This window comes from Elephas maximus, chromosome 7 (assembly GCF_024166365.1).
Source record: "Elephas maximus indicus isolate mEleMax1 chromosome 7, mEleMax1 primary haplotype, whole genome shotgun sequence".
Taxonomy (NCBI): domain Eukaryota; kingdom Metazoa; phylum Chordata; class Mammalia; order Proboscidea; family Elephantidae; genus Elephas; species Elephas maximus.
This window is the reverse complement of record NC_064825.1, coordinates 54,788,959-54,808,609: the sequence shown is the minus strand read 5'-3', so window position 1 is coordinate 54,808,609 and position 19,651 is coordinate 54,788,959. Positions and strand designations below refer to the sequence as shown.

General features: G+C 39.7%; 1 pseudogene; it reads left to right on the top strand.

Moving 5' to 3' along the window:
- The first annotated feature begins 636 nt into the window (after positions 1-636).
- On the top strand, positions 637-1,577 carry LOC126079173 (olfactory receptor 52P1-like; annotated as a pseudogene).
- The last annotated feature ends 18,074 nt before the right edge of the window (positions 1,578-19,651 follow it).

The window sequence follows — 19,651 nt, the reverse complement described above, 5'->3', positions numbered from 1 at the left end:
ACCTGAGGCAAACACAGAATCCTGGTACTAAATATAAGCCAAGCAGTCTTATGATTGTGGCAGACTGCAAGAGACTCAGTCCCTCACCATGTACTTGGCTCTTCCTAGTCAGAACCCAGGTTCTGGCAATGGCATGAAAAATTCTTCCAAGATTTTCTTTCTTCCCCTCAGTTTTGATCTCTCCACATTGGAGCCTGACACCCAGCATGCCTGACTTTGATCATTACCTTATCATATTGTCACAAAGATATATGAATCAGGAGAAAATAATACTAGAGTTTACAGGCAGAAAGAAAAAAGCTGCAAAGGTGTCTAGCCCCTTACCTTCTCCATGGAGCAGATTCCACGGCCATCACACATACACGCTGCCTGACAATCTAGAGATCACTGAAATAGAATTGGCAAGGGCTCCTTTGAACCTGTGTGATGGTAAACCCACATCGTGCCTTGCATCATTTGCCAATGTCCTACAATCTTCTCATTCTGAATGTTTTTCATGAGGTCTAACTCAAATATTTCCTTCTGCCATTTTAGTTTCAGTCAAATCATGAGGATAAATCCCAGTTATTTCATCTCTCAGGGCCTCCCAGGGCTCAGAGCAAGGCAGTAAGGTCTTCTCTGTCCACTTGCTTGAAACACACAAACCACAGCCATCCGAACTCAGCCTCCTTCCTGCTCATGGGAATTCCTGGCCTGGAGTCACCCCACTTTTGGATTGCATTTCCCTTCTGTGCCATGTATGCTCTGGCAGTACTTAGCAACATGGCAGTGCTGCTGGTGGTACGCTCAGAGCCTGCCCTGCACCAGCCCATGTACCTGTTCCTATGCATGCTGTCCACCATTGACCTGGTGCTCTGCACCTCCACCATGCCCAAGCTCCTAGCACTCTTTTGGGCAAATGCTGCCGAGATCGCCTTTGGGGCTTGTGCTGCCCAGATGTTCTTTATCCATGGCTTCTCAGCTGTAGAATCTGGCATCCTGCTAGCAAGTCCTTTGACCGCTACTTGACCATCTGCTGACCTTTGCACTATGGATCATTATTGCCCCCAGAGACTGCAAGCAAGCTGGGGGCCGCTGCTGTGTTTCGTGGCCTGGGGCTCATGACCCCACTCACCTGCTTACTGGCACGGTTGAGCTACTGTAGCCGAGTGGTAGCCCACTCCTACTGTGAGCATATGGCAGTGGTAAAGCTGGCTTGTGGGGACACAAAGCTGAACAATATCTATGGCATCACAGCTGCCACACTAGTGGTGGGCACTGACTCCATCTGCATCGCTGTCTCCTACACACTCATCCTGCGGGCTGTGTTAGGCCTCTCCTCCAAGGAGGCAAGGGCCAAGACCTTTGGCACTTGTGGTTCCCACCTGGGTGTCATCCTACTCTTCTACACACCAGGGCTATTCTCATTCTACACACAACGTTTTGGCCAGCATGTGCCCCGGCACATCCACATCCTCCTGGCTGACCTCTACCTTGTCGTGCCACCCATGCTTAACCCCGTCATCTATGGCATGAAGACCAAGCAGATCCGGGAGGGAACCATCCGACTGCTGAAATGGGCCCCTGCTCAGTCATAAAGTCTTCAACCCAGCCCTGGGACTCTACTCTCTCCTTCCCTCAGCCTTGGACAATGTTTGAGAGACCTGTGGTTCCCTGCATGACTAGAAGACAGAAACCCACCTTCAGTGGAGACATAGCACAAGTCAGATGGGGGAAAAAACCACCAAGTGATTCCTACTTGTGAGGTAGATATGGGTGTAACACTCAAGGAACCTCTGTCTAAGGGATAGTATGGCCACCAGCTTGATGGTAGCCCCCCAGAGAATCCTACCCTGCTGTTCTGATGTGTCTCCCACCTTCCAGGAGACTTTAGTAAAATGAGAAAAATATAGCTACTGGTCTGACAAAATAACCTCTCATCCATAGGCAGGTATTCCCACTCTTATAGGGATACATGGATACCTTCCTCAGTGAGCTCAGAGTCTGACTAGGATTCACACACAAAATAAGACAGACAGAGACAGAACACTAAGTTATGGGCCATAGAGACAACAAGAAATGAAGAAGAATTACGGCAAACTGTGCAAAGGAATAAGAAACAAAGTGTAGTGTCACTCTGGGAAGGTTCTCTGGAAGATGAATTTTGATGTATTCACTGAGCATGTACTGTGGGTCAGATATTTTGCTAAAATCTAGGTGTATGGATTTGATGAGGCCAAAAGTCCTCCTCTCAAATTGACCACTCACTGTTAGAGAAAACAAACATGTAAGGACACACTGGCCAAACGGAATTAAATTACTATGATTAGGGTAAGCACAGGAACTGTGGGTATAAAGACACCTAACTTGTTCAGGAGAAATGAGGTCCCAGGGCCCACCTTGCCCTGTCCCCCCTTTGTAAGGGTATGAAAAGCCACCTTCTCCGAGATTACCTAACCTGAAGTCATCGAAGTGATTCTTCCTTCACTCCAGGGCTCAGTGCACATAAGATTAGTAGACTCAATTTTCTCAGGTTGCCAGACAATCCAAGGCCACAGATCGGCAAATAAAGTCTACTCCCCAAGATAGTTAACCCAAACTGTAGAAGAAGTCAGGAAAACTGGCTACATCCTATTTGAGACTATATTTGCTATGGCTTTAATTTTTTCCTAAACCACTTTTTTTAGTGAGGTATATGAAATAAAATGCACATATATTAAGTATCTATTAAGTGTACGAGGGGCCCTGGTAGAGCAGTGCTGACCAAAAGGTTCAAACCCACCAGGAGCTAGGAAAGTCCTAGCCATCTGCTCCTATAAAGATTACATCCTAGGAAACCCTATGGGACAGTTATACTTGTCCTGTAGGGTCTCTATAAGTTGTCATTAATGTAACAGCACAGAAGAACAACATTAAGTGTACAGACTGAATACCTCTGGCACATGTATACAGCAGTATAACCAGCACCACAGTCAAGATGCAGAATATCTTCATAACCTCAGAAACTTCCCTGTGCCCCTTTCCATGCGATACTTCTGCTCCCCCGCTGTTTGATTTCGATCACCTTGGATTCAATTTGCTGTTCTAGAAGTTCATATAATGAAATGATGTGGAATGTATTCTCCTGTGTCCAGCTTCTGTGGCCCAACATAATGTTTTTGAGATTCATTCACGTTGTGCGTATCAGTAAAATTTCAAAAAAAAAAAAAAAAATGCATTTCCTTTTTATCTCTCTCTGAGTAGTGTTCCATTAGATTGTATGAATATACCAAAGTTTGTTAAACCACTTACCTTTTGGACATCTTGGCTGTTTCCCACTTTTGTCTACTCAGAATAAAGCTGCTATGAATATTTTTTTAACCTAGAATTAGAATTACTGGATCACAGGATAGATGTATGCTTGACTTTAATGGACTCTGCCAGATGGTTTTCCAAAGTACCACTCTGTACTCTCACCAGTGATGGATGACTACTCCCAGGTTGTCCAATATCTTGGCCAACCCTTGATGTTGGCATTATTTGTTCATTTTAATCATTTTAGTAAGCATAAAGTTATTCATTGTGCTTTTAATTTGCATTTTTCTGATGGTTAATGACATTGAGCTACTTCTCATATGTTTACTGACTGTGCATATAGCCTCTTCTATGAAACATTTGTTCAATTCTTCTGCTCATTTTTATTGTTTTCTGATTTTTGATGACTTGTAGTAGCTGTTTATATAGTCTGAATACAACTTATTTGCTAGATATATGTAGTGAAAATATTCTATCTGATTTTTAGCTTGCATTTTGATTTTCTTACTAGTATTGTTTGATAAAAAGAAATTTTTAGTTTTAGGTCCAAATTATTGATTTTGTTTATAATTAGTACTTTATAAATACAGGTCATAATTTCAAGCCTATGACCCAACACAAATGATAATTTTGTATGGCATGAGCAGAGATCAAGGTTCCTTCTCATATAGGTGTGCAGTTGTTCAAGTATTGTTTTGTTTAAAAGCCATTCTTTTCTGAATTAAATTGCTTTGACAATGTTGTCAATAATCATCAACTCTTTATGTGTGGATGTACTCCTGAATTCTGTTTCGTTTCATTAATCGATTTGTTTATTTTATGTCAATAGTACATTGTCTTGATAATTATAGTTTTATAGAAAGTCTCAAAATGAAGTATTGTAAGTCTGCCAACACTGTACTTGCCGCAATGGTTAGGGCTATCCTAGGCTCTTTACATTCCCATATAAATTTTAGATTCAATGTGCTAATTCCTAAAAAATAAAAATAGATTTTGAGGTATGATTTTTGGTTTCTTTTTCTTGTCTTATTCCACTGGCTGGGACCTCCAACACAATGTTGAAGAGAAGTAGTAAGACAGACATCCTTGAATTTGTACCTCATCTTACAAGGAAAGCATTCAGTCTTTGATCATCAAGTATTATTTAACTGTATGTTTTTCATAGATGTCCCTTTTCAGGTTGACAATGTACCCTTCTATTTCTAGTTATGGAAAGTTTCTATCCAAAATGCTGTTGAATTTAGTCAAATAATTTTTCTAACTATACTTAGGTAATCATATGATTTTTCTCCTTTATTCATTAATTCTATGAATTATATTGACCTAACTTTTAAATGGAAACCCTGGTGGTGTAGTGGTTAAGTGCTACAGCTGCTAACCAAAGCGTCAGCAGTTCGAATCCTCCAGGCTCTCCTTGGAAACTCTATGGGGCAGCTCTACTCTGTCCTATAGGGTCGTTATGAGTCGGAATCGACTCGACGGCACTTGGTTTGGTTTTTGGTTTTTTGGTAAATTTTAAAAGTTAAACTCCCTTGCATTCCTGGTATAAATACCACTTCTTGTTGTTGTTGCTTTTAGGTGTCGTTGAGTCGGTTCCGATTCATAGTGAGCCTATGTACAACAGAATGAAACACTGCCCAGTTGTATACCATCCTCACGATCATTATGCCTGAGCCCATTGTTGCAGCCACTGTGTAAGTCCATCTCCTTGAGGGTCTTCCTCTTTTTCGCTGACCTTCTACTTTACCAAGCATGATGTCCTTCTCCGGGAACTGGTCCTTCCTGATAACATGTCCAAAGTACATGAGACAGTCTCTCCTTCCTCGCTTCTAAGGAGCATTCTGGCTGTATTTCTTCCAACACAAATTTGTTCATTGTTCTGGCAGCCCATGATATATTCGATATTCTTCACCAACACCATAATTAAAGGCATCTGTTCTTCTTTGGTCTTCCTTATTCATTGTCCAGCTTTCACACACATATGAGATGATTGAAAATACCATGGCTTGGGTCAGGTACACCTTAGTCCTTAAAGTGACATCTTTGTTTTTTAACACTTTAAAGAGGTCTTTGGCAGCAGATTTTCCCAATGCAACGCGCTTTTGATTTCTTGACAGCTGCTTCCATGAGCGTTGACAAATGAAATCCTTGACATCTTCAATCTTTTCTCTGCTTATCATGATGTTGCTTATTGGTCCACTTGTGAGGATTTTTGTTTTCTTTATGTTGAGGTGTAAACCATACAGAAGGATATAGTCTTTGATCTTCCTCAGTAAATGTTTCAAGTCCTCTTCATTTTAGCAAGCAAAGTTGTGTCATCTGCATATCACAGGTTGTTAATGCATCTTCCTCCGATCCTGATGCCCCATTCTTCTTCATACAGACCAGCTTCTCAGGTTATTTGCTCAGCATACAGATTGAATAAATATGGTGAAATATGTGCAAACCTGATGCACGCCTTTCCTGACTTTAAACTACACAGCACCCCTTTGTTATGTTCGAATGATTGCCTCTTGGTCTACATACAGGTTCCTCATTAACACAATACCACTTAGTCATTATATATTATCATATTTATATATTGTTGGGTTCACTTTGCTAATATTTTGATAAGCATATATGTATATCTTCATGAAATATATTGGTCTTGTGATTTTTTTCTTGCAATTTCCTTATCAATTTTGTATATTAGTATTTTGCTTGCCTCATAAAGTATACGGGGAAGTATTCCCTTCTACTGCATTTTCTGAAAGTGCTCATGTAAAATTTGTTTCGTTTATTCCTTAAGAATTTGATAGAATTCCCCAGGAAACACATCTGAGCTTGAAATTTACTTTGTGTTTTTTATTTCAAAGTCAGCTGTTAATGGGTATAGTTCCATTCAGATTTTGTGTTTTCTAACAATCTTACCATTTCCTCTAAATTATCAAAATTACAGGCATAAAGTTGTTCAAAATGTCCTACTTCTTATCCTTTCAAGTCTGTAGGATCTGTAGTGATATCATCTCTTTTATTTGTGATATTGGTATTTGCATGTCTTCTCTCTCTTTGTCCTGTTCCGTCATGCTGGGTAGAGGGGTTTAATTTAATTAATTTTTAAAAGGTACAAATTTTGGCTTTGTCGAGTTTTCTCTAGTTTGTTTTTTATTTGTTCTTTCATTGATTTTGTTCATATCTTTCAATTTCCTTTCTTCTATTTACTTTATACTGTGTCCTTCTGTTTCTAGCTTCTTAAGGTATAAACTCAAATTGTTTATTTTAAATTTTTCTTTTTTTTTTCCTAATATAAGAATTTATACATATCTGGCTACCATTACTGAACCTTTTGATCAAAGAGTCTATAGAAGAGTCCCGATCAAAAGGGGAAAAATGTAGAACAGAATTTCAAATTCTCATGGGATCCAGACTTTCTAGAGCCATGGATGATAGATGAGCCCCTAAAACTATGAGATAACCTTTATATCATAAACCAAAAATATCCCTTGAATTCCTTTTAAAACCAACAAATAGTTTAGCTTAACTAGTAAAAAATGTCTGCCTTGAGTATTATGCTCTTTTAAGAACTGTCTGTATGGGGTTAAATTGATAACAGCAACTCAAAAGAGTAGACAGAAACCTTAGGGGGAGTGAGTTTATGTTAATGAGGGAGGAACAACTTGGAAAAGAAGGGTTGCATAACTCAAAAAATGTAATCAGTATCACTTAATTGTACATGTAGAAATTGTTGAATTAGTGTATATTCTTAGCAACAAAAACAAGTTATTAAAATAGAACTTAAATACACAAATTTCCTTCTACTCATTGCTTTGTCTGTATCCCACAAATTTTCATATACTGTGCTAAAATATTTTGAACTGCTTTCTAGTTGACTTTATGAATTCTTTGTGACTCATGAGTTATTTAGAAATGTATTAATTTTCAATTGTTTGGAGATTTTCTATGTATCTTATTACTATTTATTTTGAATCCATTGTTGTTGGAAAACATGCTGTATTATTTTTTTTAATAATTTTTATTAAGCTTTAAGTGAACGTTTACAAATCAAGTCAGTCTGTCACGTATAAGCTTATATACACCTTACTCCATACTCCCACTTACTCTCCCTCTAATGAGTCAGCCCTTCCGGTCTCTCCTTTCGTAACAATTTTGCCAGTTTCTAACCCTCTCTACCCTCCCATCTCCCCTCCAGACAGGAGATGCCAACACAGTCTCAAGTGTCCACCTGATATAATTAGCTCTCTCTTCATCAGCATCTCTCTCCTACCCACTGTCCAGTCCCTTCCATGTCTGATGAGTTGTCTTCGGGAATGGTTCCTGTCCTGGGCCAACAGAAGGTTTGGGGACCATGACCACTGGGATTCCTCTAGTCTCAGTCAGACCATTAAGTATGGTCTTTTTATGAGAATTTGGGGTCTGCATCCCACTGATCTCCTGCTCCCTCAGGGGTTCTCTGTTGTGCTTCCTGTCAGGGCAGTCATTAGTCATGGCCGGACACCATCTAGTTCTTCTGGTCTCAGGATGATGTAAGTCTCTGGTTCATGTGGTCCTTTCTGTCTCTTGGGCTCATAGTTGTTGTGTGACCTTGGTGTTCTTCATTCTCCTTTCATCCAGGTGGGTTGAGACCAATTGATGCATCTTAGATGGCTGCTTGTTAGCATTTAAGACCCCAGACGCCACATTTCAAAGTAGGATGCAGAATGTTTTCATAATAGTATTATTTTGCCAATTGACTTAGAAGTCCCCTTAAGCCATAGTCCCCAAACCCCCGCCCTTGCTTCACTGACCTTTGAAGCATTCAGTTTATCCCGGAAACTTCTTTGCTTTTGGTCCAGTCCAGTTGAGCTGACCTTGTATGGAGTATTGTCCTTCCCTTCACCTAAAGTAGTTCTTACCTACTAACTAATCAGTAAAAAACTCTCTCCCACCCTCCCTCCCTCCCCTCCTTGTAACCACAAAAGTATGTGTTCTTCTCAGTTTATACTATTTCTCAAAATCTTATAATAGTGGTCTTATACAATATTTGTCCTTTTGCCTCTGACTCATTTCGCTCAGCATAATGCCTTCCAGGTTCCGCCATGTTATGAAATGTTTCACAGATTCGTCACTGTTCTTTATCGATGCGTAGTATTCCATTGTGCGAATATACCACAATTTATTTACCCATTCATCCGTTGATGGACACCTTGGTTGCTTCCAGCTTTTTGCTATTGTAAACAGAGCTGCAATAAACATGGGTGTGCATGTATCTGTTGGTGTGAAGGCTCTTATTTCTCTAGGGTATATTCCGAGGAGTGGGATTTCTGGGTTGTATGGTAGTTCTATTTCTAACTGTTTAAGATAATGCCAGAGAGATTTCCAAAGTGGTTGTACCATTTTACATTCCCACCAGCAGTGTATAAGAGTTCCAATCTCTCTGCAGCCTCTCCAACATTTATTATTTTGTGTTTTTTGGATTAATGCCAGCCTTGTTGGAGTGAGATGGAATCTCATCGTGGTTTTAATTTGCATTTCTCTAATGGCTAATGATCGAGAGCATTTTCTCATGTGTCTGTTAGCTGTCTGAATATCTTCTTTAGTGAAGTGTGTGTTCATATCCTTTGCCCACTTCTTGACTGGGTTGTTTGTCTTTTCGTGGTTGATTTTTTAACAGAATCATATAGATTTTAGAGATCAGGTGCTGGTCGGAGATGTCATAGCTGAAAATTCTTTCCCAGTCTGTAGGTGGTCTTTTTACTCTTTTGGTGAAGTCTTTAGATGAGCATAGGTGTTTGATTTTTAGGAGCTCCCAGTTATCTGGTTTCTCTTCGTCATTTTTGGTAATGTTTTGTATTCTCTTTATGCCTTGTATTAGGGCTCCTAGGGTTGTCCCTATTTTTTCTTCCATGATCTTTATCGTTTTAGTCTTTATGTTTAGGATCCACTTGGAGTTAGTTTTTGTGCTTGGTGTGAGGTATGGGTCCTGTTTCATTCTTTTGCAAATGGATATCCAGTTATGCTAGCACCATTTGTTAAAAAGACTATCTTTTCCCCAATTAACTGACACTGGGCCTTTGTCAAATATCAGCTGCTCGTATGTGGATGGATTTATATCTGGGTTCTCAATTCTGTTCCACTGGTCTATGTGTCTGCTGTTGTACCGGTACCAGGCTGTTTTGACTACTGTGGCTGTATTATAGGTTCTAAAATCAGGTAGAGTGAGGCCTCCCACTTTCTTCTTCTTTTTCAGTAATGCTTTGCTTATCCGAGGCTTCATTCCCTTCCATATGAAGTTAGTGATTTGTTTCTCTATCATCTTAAAAAATGACACTGGAATTTGGATCGGAAGTGCATTGTATGTATAGATGGCTTTTGGTAGAATAGACATTTTTACTATGTTAAGTCTTCCTATCCATGAGCAAGGTATGTTTTTCCACTTAAGTATGTCCTTTTGAATTTCTTGTAGTAGAGCTTTGTAGTTTTCTTTGTATAGGTCTTTTACATCCTTCGTAAGATTTATTCCTAAGTATTTTATCTTCTTGGGGGCTACTGTGAATGGTATTGATTTGATTATTTCCTCTTTGATGTTCTTTTTGTTGATGTAGAGGAATCCAAGTCATTTTTGTATGTTTATCTTATAACCTGAGACTCTGCCAAACTCTTCTATTAGTTTCAGTAGTTTTCTGGAGGTTTCATTGGGTTTTCTGTGTGTAAGATCATGTCATCTGCAAATAGAGATAATTTTACTTCCTCTTTGCCAATCCGGATGCCCTTTATTTCTTTGTCTAGCCTAATTGCCCTGGCTAGGACTTCTAGCACAATGTTGAATAAGAGCGGTGATAAAGGGCGTCCTTGTCTGGTTCCCGTTCTCAAGGGAAATGCTTTCAGGTTCTCTCCATTTAGAGTGATGTTGGCTGTTGGCTTTGCATAGATGGATGCCCTTTATTATGTTGAGGAATTTTCCTTCAATTCCTATTTTGGTGAGAGTTTTTATCATAAATGGGTGTTGGACTTTGTCAAATGCCTTTTCTGCATCAATTGATAAGATCATGTGGTTTTTGTCTTCTATTTTATTTGTATGGTGTATTACATTAATGGTTTTTCTAATATTAAACCAGCCTTGCATACCTGGTATAAATCCCACTTGGTTTCGGTGAATTATTTTTTTGATATGTTGTTGAATTCTATTGGCTACAATTTTGTTGAGGATTTTTGCATCTATGTTCATGAGGGATATAGGTCTGTAATTTTCTTTTTTTGTGATGTCTTTACCTGCTTTTGGTATCAGGGAGATGGTGGCTTCATAGAATGAGTTGGGTAGTATTCCGTCGTTTTCTATGCTTTGAAGTACCTGTAGTAGTAGTGGTGTTAACTCTTCTCTGAAAGTTTGGTAGAACTGTGCAGTGAAGCCGTCCGGGCCAGGGTTTTTTTTTTGTTGTTGTTCTTGGGAGTTTTTTGATTACCGTTTCAATCTCTTTTTTTGTTATGGGTCTATTTAGTTGTTCTACTTCTGAATGTGTTAGTTTAGGTGGGTAGTGTTTTTCCAGGAATTCATCCATTTCTTCTAGGTTTGCAAATTTGTTAGAGTACAATTTTTCGTAATAATCTGATATGATTCTTTTAATTTCAGTTGGGTCTGTTGTGATGTGGCCTTTCTCGTTTCTTATTCGGGTTGTTTCCTTTCCTGTATTTCTTTAGTCAGTCTAGCCAATGGTTTACCAATTTTGTTAATTTTTTCAAAGAACCAGCTTTTGGCTTTGTTAATTCTTTCAATTGTTTTTCTGTTCTCTAATTCATTTAGTTCAGCTCTAATTTTTATTATTTGTTTTCTTCTGGTGCCTGATGGATTCTTTTGTTGCTCACTTTCTATTTGTTCAAGTTGTAGGGACAGTTCTCTGATTTTGGCTCTTTCTTCTTTTTGTATGTGTGCATTTATCGATATAAATTGGCCTCTGAGCGCTGCTTTTGCTGTGTCCCAGAGGTTTTGATAGGAAGTATTTTCATTCTCATTGCATTCTATGAATTTCCTTATTCCCTCCGTGATGTCTTCTATAACCCAGTCTTTTTTCAGGAGGGTATTGTTCATTTTCCAAGTATTTGATTTCTTTTCCCTAGTTTTTCTGTTATTGATTTCTAGTTTTATTGCCTTGTGGTCTGAGAAGATGCTTTGTAATATTTCGATGTTTTGGACTCTGCAAAGATTTGTTTTATGACCTAATATGTGGTCTATTCTAGAGAATGTTCCATGTGCGCTAGAAAAAAAAGTATACTTTACAGCAGTTGGGTGGAGAGTTCTGTATAAGTCAATGAGGTCAAGTTGGTTGATTGTTGTAATTAGGGCTTCCGTGTCTCTATTGAGCTTCTTACTGGATGTCCTGTCCTTCTCCGAAAGTGGTGTGTTGAAGTCTCCTACTATAACTGTGGAGGTGTCTATCTCACTTTTCAGATCTGTTAAAATTTGATTTATGTATCTTGCAGCCCTGTCATTGGGTCCATAAATATTTAATATGGTTATATCTTCCTGATCAATTGTCTCTTTTATCGTTATGTAGTGTCCTTCTTTATCCTTTGTGGTGGATTTAAGTCTAAAGTCTATTTTGTCAGGAATTAATATTGCCATTCCTCTTCTTTTTTGCTTATTGTTTGCTTGATATATTTTTTTCCATCCTTTGAGTTTTAGTTTCTTTGTGTCTCTAAGTCTCAGGTGTGTCTCTTGTAGGCAGCATATAGACGGATCGTGTTTCTTTATGCAGTCCGAGACTCTCTGTCTCTTTATTGGTGCATTTAGTCCATTTACATTCAGCGTAATTATAGATAAATAAGTGTTTAGTGTTGTCATTTTGATGCCTTTTTGTGTGAGTTGTTGACAATTTCATTTTTCCACTTACTTTTTTGTGCTGAGACATTTTTCTTTGTAAATTGTGAGATCCTCATTTTCATAGTATTTGACTTTATATTTGTTGAGTCGTTAAGTTTTTCTTGGCTTTTATTATGAGTTATGGAGTTGTTATACCTCTTTGTGGTTACCTTAATATTTACCCCTATTTTTCTAAGTAAAAACCTAACTTGTATTGTCCTATATCATCTTGTATCACTCTCCATATGGCGGTTCTATGCCACCTGTATTTAGTCCCTCTTTTTGATTATTGTGATCTTTTACATATTAACTTCAATGACTCCCTGTTATGAGCATTTTTCTTTTAATTAGTCTTAATTTGTTTTTGTGATTTCCCTATTTGAGTTGATATCAGGATGTTCTGTTCTGTGACCTTGTGTTGTGCTCGTATCTGATATTATTGGTTTTCTGACCAAACAATTTCCTTTAGTATTTCTTGTAGCTTTGGTTTGGTTTTTGCAAATTCTCTAAACTTGTGTTTATCTGTAAATATCTTAATTTTGCCTTCATATTTCAGAGAGAGTTTTGCTGGATATATGAACCTTGGCTGGCAGTTTTTCTCCTTCAGTGCTCTGTATATGTCATCCCATTCCCTTCTTGCCTGCATGGTTTCTGCTGAGTAGTCTGAACTTATTCTTATTGATTCTCCCTTGTAGGAGAGACCTTTCTTTTCTCCCTGGCTGCTTTTAAAATTTTCTCTTTATCGTTGGTTTTGGCAAGTTTGATGATAATATGTCTTGGTGTTTTTCTTTTTGGATCAGTCTTAAATGGGGTTCCATGAGCATCTTGGATAGATATCCTTTCGTCTTTCATGATGTCAGGGAAGTTTTCTGTCAGGAGTTCTTCAACTATTTTTTCTGTGTTTTCTGTCCTCCCTCCCTGTTCTGGGACTCCAATCACCCGCAAGTTATCCTTCTTGATAGAGTCCCACATGATTCTTAGGGTTTCTTCATTTTTTTTAATTCTTTTATCTGATTTTTTTTCAGCTATGTTGGTGTTAATTCCCTGGTAGTCCAGATGTCCCAGTCTGCATTCTAATTGCTCGAGTCTGCCCCTCTGACTTCCTATTGCGTTGTCTAATTCTGTAATTTTATTGTTAATCTTTTGGATTTCTACATGCTCTCTATGGATTCTTGCAACTTATTAATTTTTCCACTATGTTCTTGAATAATCTTTTTGAGTTCTTCAACTGTTTTATCAGTGTGTTCCTTGGCTTTTTCTGCAGTTTGCCTTGTTTCATTTCTGAGGTCATCCCTGATGTCTTGAAGCATTGTGTAAATTAGTTTTTTATATTCTGTATCTGATAATTCCAGGATTGTATCTTCATTTGGGAAAGATTTTGATTCTTTTATTTGGGGGGTTGTAGAAGCTGTCATGGTCTGCTTCTTTATGTGGTTTGATATCGACTGCTGTCTCCGAGCCATCACTAAGATATAAAAAAAATATATATATATAGTAGTGGTTTATTCTATATTTGCTCACTGAGTCTTATCTTGTTTTGTTTTCTTTCAATATACGTGGATGGGCTACTAGATTGTGCTGTCTTGTTTGTTGTAGCCCTTGACTTACTTATGACCTATTACCAGCTGGTTTGGGCTGTTGCCAGATATATATGCCTGAGTCTATTCACTATTCTTGATTAGAATCTGATTTTGGGTCATCAAGTGTGTACTGCACCCTAACACCTATCCACCTTGAGAAGTAGTGGTGATAGTTGTGTGCACCAGATTCTATTAGCAGCTGGGGTTCACACTCCAGGGGGGGCAGATGCTGACAGGCTTCCCCCAAGTGTCAGTGAGGTAGGTGTGTCTCTATTCCTATAGCACCTGGGTGGGAGGGCACTGCAGCTGTACCTTAGGCCCCCAATGCAAGTACCTCTACTGATTGGTAGGTGTCACCCTCCTTAGACCCCTAAGGCAAGAGGCTAGGTGGTCTGGGGGGAGCTTCAGCCCTCAATTCCCTGTTGTGGGTCAGTTAGGGCTCTGTTGAAGAAGCAGAGATATCAGACCTGGGAAACTTGTTTTTCCAGTAAATCCTCTAAAAAAAATGCAGTCAGCTCCCTATCAGAACTGCCTTTGGAATATAACTGCCACCTTGTTCCCTGTAAGGATGAAAACCTGAGATTTGGATCATATGTGCTTGGCTGGAGGTGGTTCTGTGTTTTTAGTCCAGTTAGGGAAGGATTTTTGGTCTCTGGGTTTTTTGTGGTTGCTTCTCTCAGGCCGGAAGAATGGGTTAGGAAAAGACCCCCAAAAAAGGGAAAAGCAAAGCCGCAGCGGAGCCGGAGCCGTTCTCCCTCTGGCTTAAGAAATTCCAATGTTAATGAAGCCGCCTGGGAAGGGGAGGGGGGTTCGGAAAAACAGGAGAGTAGCACCCCGGAATATAGCCAAAGCTGCTTATCTTGCTTGGGATGACCATTTTATCTGTCGCCTATGTGTGCTGGCTGTGTGGAGATTGCCCCTGAGGGTCTGGCCCGCTAAAGCCGCGGTCAGATCATCTGCTGCCAGTCCAAAGCCCAGTGTCAAGGTTACCCTGCTGGGACGCTGCACTCCCAGCTCCAAAACCAGTCACTGCCTCCTGGGGACTTCTAGTCCCACCAGCCACGTCACCGTGCCACCCCCGTGGACCAGCTGGGCCCCCTCCCGGGGTTAGTTTAGGGGAGCAGAGCTGCGCCTGGTGTTTGTGCCGTGAGCGGATGCCGTGTCCAGCTCCCCTGTGCCTAGTCCAAAGCCCGGCGCCAAGGTTCCCCCACTGGGACACTGCACTCCCGGCTCCAAAACCAGTCACTGCCTCCTGGCAACTTCTCCCACCAGCTGCGTTGCCATGCCGCCCCTGGACCAGCTGGGCCCCCTCCCGACGTCAGTTCATGAGTGTAGGGCTGCGCCCCTTGTTTGCGCCATCACAAGATTTTGTGTTCAGCTCTCCTGGGCCCAGTCCTAAGCCCAGCGCCAAGGTTACCTGACTGGGACGCTGGCTCCAGGCCCCAAAAACAGCCGCTGCTTCCCCGTATTTGTTCGTTCTCCATCTCTGTCATTCAGGTCAACTCTTTAAATCTGTGTTTGTTGTTCAGGGTTCGTAGATTGTTATGTATCTGATCGATTCACTTGTTTTTCCGAGTCTTTGTTGCAAGATGGATCCGAGGTAGCATCTACCTAGTCAGCCATCTTGGCCCCACCTCTGCTGTATTATTTTAATCCTTTAAAATGTATTGAAACTAGTTTCATAACCCTGATATAGTCTAGATAAATATTCCAAATACACTTTAAATGAATGTGTTTCTGCAATTTCGGATGTACTATTCCATGAATATCAAGTAGGTCAAATTGATTGGTAATATTCTTCAACTCTTGCATATTTTTACAGATATTTTATCTACTTCTATAAATTACTGCCAGAGAGAGAGGTGTTGAAATCTCCAACTGTACTTGTTGATTTGCCTATTTTTACTTCTAGTTCTGTCAATTTTTTCTTTGTATATTTGCAAGCTCTATTACTAGGTGCATACACACTTAGAATTAATGTACACATATAGATAAAAGATAGATACAGTTTGACATGTTTAGTATTATTAAATAATCCTTTTTATCTCTGGTAATACTCTAATTTTTAAGTTAACTTTGGTGTTGTTATAGCTACACTAGTTTTATTCTGCTTAAACTTTGCACAGTGTATTTTTTTCATCTTTTTACATTTAAACTATTTGTGGCTTTATATTTGAGTTAACTGCTTGTATAAAGCAAAGAGTTGGACCTTCTTTGTATTTCTGCCACCCTTACAATTTTATCTTGGGCCTGATTTTAAGTAACCTGTTCTCTGGCTGCAGAAAATTAGAGTCTCGCTCAAAGCTACCATGGACTTCTGCATTTTGCATCTTGCTTTAAGTTAGTTAAGTTAGTTGGATGGCATGAGCTTATATTCACAAAGCATTACAGCAAAAATAAATTTGCATTAATCATAACTTCACATCACTCTGAGTGAATTCACAGCAATTGTTCATTAGATCATCTTCTATAGGCTTTCTTTTCCTTCTTTGTAAAGGACAAAAACAGCTCTCTGCCTTATAGAGGACAATTAGGAAACCACTTGCCCCATGACCAGTCCATGCACAATGTAGATTAATCAGCTTGGAGAGACTTGGCTTTGATGGACTTGTGATATATATCCTGGTTTCCATAAGCCTTCTCCTTTTGTCTGCAACCATCCCCCACCAATCCCTTGATTTCTAGTAGCCAAGCTTAGCATAAGGTGTGCACAAATTTTTTACTCATCTAAAAATGTATGAGGTAAGTCAGTCACCGATTCCCAGTCACCAAGAACCCCTCCTAGTTCTAGAGTATCATAGATTTAGAGTATGCTCTCCAGTTAACCCAGAACAAGTCATGGTAGCTGCATTATGTATCGTAGATCTCTTTAGACCAGACTTAAATCACCCCTTTGGGAACTAGTGTTCTTGAGAGGCTAAGTTATAAATTAATAAAGCCAAAGGTTTTATGGAGCAAGGTGAACTTGAATAAAAATTCTGCATTCGCAACAAGCCGAACAGCACTTGCCATTACCTGATACAAATTGTATGACAGTGATAACAATATTAATGATAACAAATGGGACTCTATTGAGTTCAATAGCTTTTCCCATTTGCCAAGATTTTGGTCTTTCATTTATTCACTCATTCATTTAATGCATAAAAGGCCTATAATACTCTGGGCCTTGTGCTAAATGGTAGGGTTAGACAAGTCAGGAAACACAGATGTGGTTCCCACCATCACTGAGCCTGAAATACATAAGGCGAACAGGCATTAATAAAATAACCACACAAACATAAAACTGGTACTCTGCTGCTGGATTAAGTACTTTATGTACATTGACTAATTGAATCCTCATGACATCTTTATGAGGTAGGTATTATCCTCCCTTTATACTGATGAGGAAAGGGAGGTTCAGAAAGGTGAAGTAACAACTTAAGGTCACACAGCTGGTATGAGTTGGAGCTGAGATTTTACTCAGGTGTTTTGCATCGGTAGGGGACAGGCTGATTAGTATAATGATTAAGAGTAGAGGCTTTGGATTGATGTACACACACTTTTTTTTTTTTTTTTGGACTACTGATGTCAAGTTCTAAAAGCCATTGTATATCACTCCTTGATAATCCTTAACTGGGTAAACTAGTAGCAAAGCTTTTTAGAGGCCATCTCAGGACCCTTACTTGTGGCAGGCTAAGCTACTTCAGTAGTTATCTGGCCTGTGAAGCATAGGAAGGCATAATGGGACATGCTGAGATGTCTGCTGACTGATGGTAAAGTTGTAGAGACATACATCCCTAGATCCCTTCTAGCGCATGACTTCAGTGCAGCCAAGGAATGGCCAACAGTAAGAATGACAAGGCTATGGTGATGGTATCACGCAGGGAGAAGGCTTCAAGCTCAGAACTGCTGAGAAAAGGCAATAATAATGAAGCAAAAGGATCCCTGAAGTCTTCAAATGTGTATCTAATATCCAGGCTTTATCCTGTTAATTGTCAGAATAGGAACTTTTCCAGCTCTAGGACTCTACATACAATGTTTGTTTGGTTTTTGTTTGCTTGTTTATTTTTTACTTCCCAAGGCTGCTTGTGGTTCCAAATACTATAACCTCATCCTGGTGTTTCTGATCAAGGGTGATGAGAGCCTCAGAGATATACTGGTTCCTTGATCAGAATCTTCTTGTTATTGGGGTGGTGGGTAGAGTAGACAGAAGGGACTGGATGACATGGTACTTGTTCAGCCCAAGCTTTCTGACCCTGATGAGAGACCTTCTTGGACAGCAAAACCATCTTTTGAAAGTCCCTCATTTTCCAAAATGTCTCATCAAACAGTTTTTGGATTTACTGAAACTATTGGTTGGCAGCCACTAGACATGATGTTCCAAAAGGGTATTTCTGAACACAGGACTTATTACCCTGCCTCTTGGACTCTATGGACAGGACCTGGCCATCTTCAGATGCATGTGGTTGGCAATAGCCTCCTATTTACTGACAGGCACAGGGTTCTGAGTTCCTTGAATCCCATGCTTCAGTGCTTGTGTAAATACAATCTGGTAGGGAAAACAACCTTTCCAATTAAAACTGCATGCCCACCCTGCCTTCTTGCCTACAAGTTCCTCATCCTCTCTTGTCCCGGTTCATGGAAATGACACACAAAAATGACCACAGTTGTTGAATTCCCAATTGTCTGGATGTGCATAGGTATAGGGAAAGCACTTTTTAAGAGCTTTTGCATGGCTTGTTCTATTAAATTTGAGTAGTAATTTTCCACCAGGAATATTCCTATTCCAATGCATTAAAAAAATTATGAACATTTTAGGATTTAGCAGACCAAAGGCAAAGCCAGTGATGGGGTGAGACATCCTTCAGTTTCTAGGTAAGTCTCCTCCTGAAAGTTGGGAGGCAACTTTAGAAAATGCTCCACAATAAACTTATCTTCCCTCTGAGCTCTGCCATTAGAAACCATCTTCTTGACCATGTGGCACAGGGAGAATCATACCTTGTCCCAAGGTCTCTGACATCCATCTTTACTTCATCCTCCTCTAGCCAATCAATTGCTTGTTACCCTCATATCCAGACATTCATATCTCCCAATCCTCTTTCTTTCTGAGGTATCAGCTGACAAGAAACTTCTGTCCCTTCATCCTCCCTACTCAATTGTTCGACAATACGCACTGGACACTTACTATATTGTAGGCACAGTTTTTGGAAGTTGGGACACATCATTGAACAAAACAGCCCCTGAATTCCTACCCTCATGGAGTTTGCATCCTAGTCGATTGGCTGCTTCTCCCACTCAGAGATGAGCGTCTATTCCACCCTTACAATTGGTCCTTAAGAAACAAGTGCTATATAAAATTTATAGGGAGCAGCTTTCCTGGCCTTGGCAGGACCAAACTTTAGTTCACAGCAGGGACACACAGAAAGAAAACTTAGCTGCAAATAAGTTCTTGATAAATTCAACATGTGCAGTGTTGTTGTATGTATCTCTCCTTCCCTCTCCCCCTCCCACTTTTCTACTTCTTAGTAGATGAGCTGATTAATAATAATTTGGGAGGAGAGGCCAGTACAAAGGTAAATATAGTTTATCATTTCTTCTTTTCTTTAGGCTTAAAAATCAAATGGGAAAACAAACAAACAAAAAATCAACTAGGGAAAGAAGAGATATACACACACATCCTCTGTTAGTGTGGTTAAGTCCCCTAGGTAAGGAGATGTCACAGCATATGTGAAACTAAAATAGTTGGGCTCTAGTCAGACAGAGCAATGAGAGGATTATCAAGGTGGTATTTCAAATTCTCAGTCTCCTAAAATTATAATTTTTTGGAGGTTTGGAGTCTCAGTCTCTAAAAACTGTAGAGACTGATAATGCCCCACAAAGGGCTCAACAGTAAAGGTAAGATCATTCAGAAATCTCAGAAATTAACCCTTCACCATTACTCTCACTCCCCTATGAATTCCAAGGTGCCCTTGGTCCTTTTGCTATT